Source organism: Camellia sinensis, chromosome 3 (assembly GCF_055761805.1).
Source record: "Camellia sinensis isolate YWXY chromosome 3, ASM5576180v1, whole genome shotgun sequence".
In the NCBI taxonomy this organism is placed as follows: domain Eukaryota; kingdom Viridiplantae; phylum Streptophyta; class Magnoliopsida; order Ericales; family Theaceae; genus Camellia; species Camellia sinensis.
In genome coordinates this window covers 145,557,130-145,563,159 of record NC_138963.1, presented here as the reverse complement: position 1 = coordinate 145,563,159, position 6,030 = coordinate 145,557,130, and the positions used below count along the sequence as shown (strand labels likewise).

The window sequence follows — 6,030 nt, the reverse complement described above, 5'->3', positions numbered from 1 at the left end:
TCTAAATATTTTATCCGCTGCATTTTTTATACTATGATTTACAATAACTTCAGGGACTAAGATCCTCTCCATTTTATAATTGTAATGGAAGATATCATTACACCATTTAAGGGTTGCGAAATAATTATACGAATTGATTAATATTTTAAATTTAGAAAAAATCATTTCAAATCCTTAAATAATGTAATAGAGATCCTCTTTTACATCTTTGGAATGAAAATGAACACAATCCTGACTTCGTCACTTCTGCTTTGATACGCTCCTTGTGATAATGACCAAAAAATAAAAAATTCAACTTAAAAAAACATAAAAATAAAATGTCAATTTGGTGAATGGACGAATTAAATATCAAAACCAACCAAGTCAATGATATCAGGTATATCTTTATTCATGGTAAACAGGTTTACCCATCATCCAATTTTTATACTCATTATTCTTATTTGGAATTTAAATCTAAAGTTTAGTCCATTCCCGACACACTGTCTTTTCACCCTGCACTTTGTATTAAATCTTATTTTGATCATTACATTTAAAATCATGATAGTTAATATCTTGCTCTTCTGGTCAAATTCCATTTTGGTCCATACATATGAAATTGTAACAGTCAACACTTGTATTTTTGGTCAAATCTCAATTTGATCCCTACACAAATATCAATATCCTCTTTTTGTTACTCAATTGTTTAAATCTGTAATAGAGTCTAGTCATATGAAAAAAATATGACTACGACTTGAAGGTAAGAAAGGGAAATTATCTACATTTTCTACCAATATATATTTTGTCTCAAAATTTACAGCAAAATATGATTGTATTAGGCTAAAATAAAACGCGGATTGTGAACAATTAAGAAGATGAACTAGGGTTTTGCATAAATTGAAATCATGAAACTCTATTTTTCATGAACAATCTTCTATCTATTCATCTTTCTTTCTGTTGGATTTATTTGGCGTATTTATTTTATTTCAAAATCTCTATATATGTTGCATTATATAACTCTCACGTGCTTATCACGTAGGACAAAGTGTATTTGTGAGAAGCATGGGTGATTTTCCTCTCTTACTCTTATTTCTTAGTCACATTTTTGTCACATGATTGAGTTTTGTTAAAGATTTAAAAATGAAGTAACAAAAGGAAGACATTGACACTTGTATAGGGACCAAAAGGGGATTTGAGCAAAAACACAGGGGGTTGACTGTCAAGATTTCATGTGCATGGATCAAAATGGGATTTGACTAGAAGTGAAGGGAGTTGACTGTCATGATTTCATGTGTAGGGCTAAAGTGTGCGAAGTGTAGGGATGCAAAGTGTAATTTACTCGGTTATTTACACTACAACAATTTGCACCTTCGGCAACTAAATTTGGTGACTAAAACTTTTTTTAGTCGCCAAAAGTTAGACCTTTACCGACTAATTTTTCTATTGGTCGGCAATATTTTGCATTTTAGCTACTAAAATTTTTTAGTAGCCATATATTAGTTATTGGCGACTAAAAACAATTTTGGTCACTAAAAATCATGTGAATAGGCAACTACAAAAGTTTTAGTCGGCGTTTGTTTATGTTTTAGACTACTAATTCTGGTTTTAGTCAGCGTACACGACCTTTTGCCGACCAAAAAAATTTTAGTTACCAAAAGATGGGCTTATTTTATTAGATACAACAAAAGTAATCTATAGTGACGAAAAGTAGTGAAGAAAATAAATTTCGTCACTAAATAAGAATAATCCGTGACAAATTATAAAATTTTGTCACGTGTAAAAATAAATAAAAATAATAGGTGACGAAATTTATTTTCGTCAATAAATATTTCTTTTTAGGTGAGGGAAAATTAAATTTCGTTACCGAAGGTTTTCTTGCTAATTTTTTTTTGGTGGCGCCAAAATTTTGAGACTTTTGGTGAGAAAAAAATTTGTCACCCATCATAAAATTATTAGTGAGCAATATATTTTTGTCACCAATAATTTTACATATATATATATATATATATATATATATTTTGAAAAACTTTATTTTAAATATTTTAAAACCATTTTGTGAAAAATATATTTTCAAACTAATAATTTTTAATATTTTTGAGACCTTTTGGTGAAGAAACTATATTGTCACTAATTTTGGAGGAAAAATTTTGATATATTGGGCGGTAATGGAATTTTCTTTCCCTCTTTTTTTTTGTTTATCAGTTTTCCCCTCGTCTCTCTCTCAAACTAGAAAACAAAACACATGTTGGCTCTCTTCGTTTAACAGCCCTTGTCCTCCTCCAGCGTGTTCTCCTCTAGCGCCGCCACCGACGTTTCTCGTTCTCCTCCTTCAGTGCCGCCGCCTATGTGGCATCTCTGAGCTCGTCCGCCCTTCTCCTTCAGTGTCGCGTGTTCTCTTCCATCAGCACCTTTTATTATTTGATTTCCCTATTTTTCTATTTTCACGTATGGTCCTCTCTTTCAAATATATATGCTTTGTTTTTGTTTTTGTTATATTTTGTGCTTTGAGGTATCAGACATCTACTAGGGCTCTGTTTGTTTAGATGGAAAACTAAAATGTTGCCAGTTAATTAGGTAAATTGTCGTAAACAGATATTTCTCCCTCAATCTATTGAATAGGCGTGGCAATGATCTGTTTGGCATTATCCTTAAGAACTGATTCTGTTTTCAATGATTAAAAAGACTATGGTGTGGAAAAAAAATATTTTTCCTGGCTTTTTGGGAGACTGTTTTCCAAATGATTTCTTAAAAAACGAGGCATCTTATTTGCTCAAACTGTAAAAAGAATGATCTTTCTAATTTGCAAGTATATACAAATAAGCATTGTAGGCTAGATAGAGTTTTTGATTAGGTGATTTGAATTAGAGCAAACTATTTTTTGAACATGATCCTTCATAGGATTTTTTAGTATTTTTCTTTTCTATTGTTGGTTCTTGTAGGATTATGTAGGTATCCCCCTCTTTTTTTTTTTTTTTTTTTTTTTTTTTTTTTTTTGTGTGTTATTATTTACATAATAACATGCCAATAGCTTGAGAACATTTCAAGGAATTTTTGGCATACTTAGAGACCATATTGTTAGAAGGCATCTTAATCTCTATGATAGAAACAGTTGGAAGATTTTGTAGGTATCCCATTTTTTTTAATCTTATTATTTACATAATAACACAAATGTGCTTGAGAACATTTCAAGGAATTTGTGGCACATTTAGGGAAGATATTGTTAGAATCTATGGCATCTTAACCTTTGTGGTAGAGACACTTGCAATAATTTGGAAAGATAAACTTAAATTATTGAGTCTGAATTGTTTGAAAAAGAGGAGTGTTGGAAGGAGGTTTATACAAAACTGATTGAAGCCACAATCAGTAATTTGATTTCACATCTTATAGTGGATGACTGAATGGTATGGCCACGGAAAAGGAAGTAACTATATGACAAGATTCACTGAGAGAACCAAATCGTTGGAAGAACTCAATACTCATGTTGGATTCTGGCAACAATGAATAGTATTTCGAAAGGTGTGTAAAGTATCTTGTCTCCCATACTTCTATTTTCCATATATAACCCTCCCTTTTGTAATTGCATTCACATTTTCCTTCTGATATAATCATTTTTTGGAATTCCAATTATCGTTTTCAGTTTTACCCATGCCTGGGATTGTGCTTGACTCTTCTAAATGAGCTCACCCAATGTCCTTAATACCCGTGGCTAGCCCATACTTTCTAACTGCTAGTTGACTATTACAAAGATTTCTCCCTAGGACAAACAAATAAGAACTTGTTGGATGTGGGGCATTTTATTTATTTAATTATGTTATTGTAATTCCTTCATGTTCTTCTATTGTTCTTTCTCTTGATGTCAAGCTTGTTATCTATTCAACTTGATGAATAAAGTGGGTGATTTGTAATTTAGTTTCCTTGTTAACACATTTTATCTTGTGCATGTGTGGCTCCCCGTGCATCATATAATCTAATTGTGTCATTCGTTTAACATTAAAGTAGTTTAAAGCTATAATACTTGGCTTTTGTTTTTTGTTTTTTTTTTAAATTATATCTGCTAGTAAGAGTTTGGATACATTGTCAATATTATTTGATATGGATATTATGAATTCCTAAACCAAGCTTCTTTCAACATGATACATTGATCTCCATGTTTTCCGGAATTTTAAGCTAGTTATTCTATGACATAGTGATCAATTACTGTGCATCATTTTTAAATGGGAAAATAGATTATATATATTTATATATCCCCAATGCCCCATTTATAAGTGGATTGTATTGTTTGTAAATTTTCTGCAAAATGTTTAATTGGCATATATCATGTCGTCACAGGATTTTCTGCTAATAAGCAGATACCACATGGCCAAATTTCTTTAGTTTAACTTGATTGAGAGATCTTGTCTTATTTTTCAATATCATGGTCTTATTAGTTAATTCATGGATGCTACTTTTTGAAGACATGAATTAATTGAGATTGCTACTGGAAAAAAAAAAAGAAAAAAAAAAGAAAAGCAGAGGAATTAAGCCTAGTTTACTTTAAGACGCACCAAATGATAATTAGTTATAAATAATAACATAGGTGTTTGTCAAAAATGTGAAAGCATTGTTTTTTTCCCATTTTCTTTTGTACTAATCATTTTTATGGTTATCAATTTGATTTGCAACAGAGCAGAGGTTGTCTTGGATGCTGTACTAAGCCCCCTTTGATAATTGCTGCTGACAAGCCATCCAAGAGACTGAGAATTCGAGGCCGAACAGTCAAGAAATCAAGCATTTCAGAGGATTTTTGGAGCACTAGCACTTGTGAGATGGACAATAGTATTGTTCAGTCCCAGAGAAGTGGATCATCAATGAGCACATCAAATCCACCCTTAGATCCCCACAACAGTGCTGGAAGCACGAGTAATCCTACTGAATTTGTAAATCATGGCAAATTCAAAAAATAAGTTAATTCTTTCTATTGTTAACTGCTTACCAGAATGGTTGCTTGCATTCCATATAATATCAGTCAACGTGTTGCTTAGCCATTGTTTCTGACAAATCACCTCTACTCATCCTCTTAAGATATCTTCTAGGCCACAAAACTGTGAACTAGATGATTATCAATCTTTATTTAGATTAGTGGTGGTTCTTTGGATAGATGTATGGTTGGAAGCACTATTTTTTTTTCTTTTATATTTGGTCTGTGGACTCTGGAGTCTGGGCATTTGATCAAATTTTGAAAATGCCCCAATATCCATGCTATTTTGATTCAAGAAGCATGTAGTAACTTCCACAATACATGTTTTATATTACTGATCTGTTAAGTTAAATGCTTTGCATCTCCCCTAGGCCACAAAGAGCTTTTAAGGGCACTCTCATATGAGACTTCTCCAGTAGTGTGCTTCTTTGTCTACTAAATTTAATCCTTCGTTTGTCCAGGTCTTGTTCTTTGGATTCAGGCAAGACATCAATGGATTGGAAATAAAAGGTCTCAAAACCGTACATAAGTTCTCAAACCCAAACTAAGGTGTTTTACTTCACCTTTCTTATATTTATGTGAAGTGCAAACTTGTCATCTTCATTTATAGTTCCTTGAAGCTTCTCTTCTTGTTTCTCATTGCAATGTGACTTGATCATCATTTATGATGTTATCACAGGTTTTATTGGCTTGTGATATCTATATTTACATGATTATTTTTTTAGTTTTTAGAATTAATGTTTTCCCAAATTTTTCGAGACTAATGAGATACGTAGTGTCCTATATGTGATTTCTTTGGACTGTCTTTTCTATTTAAACGAGGAAATTACAGCATAGAAACATGAAATTCAAGCTCAAAAAGAGGAAATTCAAGCACAAAATAATGTGATAGTGAAGATGAATGACTCAAGTGAGGAGCATTTGGAGATGACGTCAATCATCATGGAGTTTCTTAAGAAACAAGGTTTCAACGGACAATTTAGGGGAGGCATCCCATGAACTCGTAGATCGCCTTTTTGGTAAGTCTATCTTGCTTTACTTTTTCATTTTTCTCATGTTGGTTAGTATATATTGGTTGAAGCACAACTGTTTAAGAA

At 32.0% G+C, this 6,030-nt stretch overlaps 1 long non-coding RNA gene across 1 annotated transcript; it reads left to right on the top strand.

The window, feature by feature from the left end:
• The first annotated feature begins 2,180 nt into the window (after positions 1-2,180).
• LOC114290679 (uncharacterized) lies at positions 2,181-5,723 on the top strand. Its single transcript, XR_003639096.2, has 3 exons — positions 2,181-3,492; positions 4,641-4,875; positions 5,395-5,723. It is a non-coding gene; the product is annotated as an uncharacterized LOC114290679 (long non-coding RNA).
• The last annotated feature ends 307 nt before the right edge of the window (positions 5,724-6,030 follow it).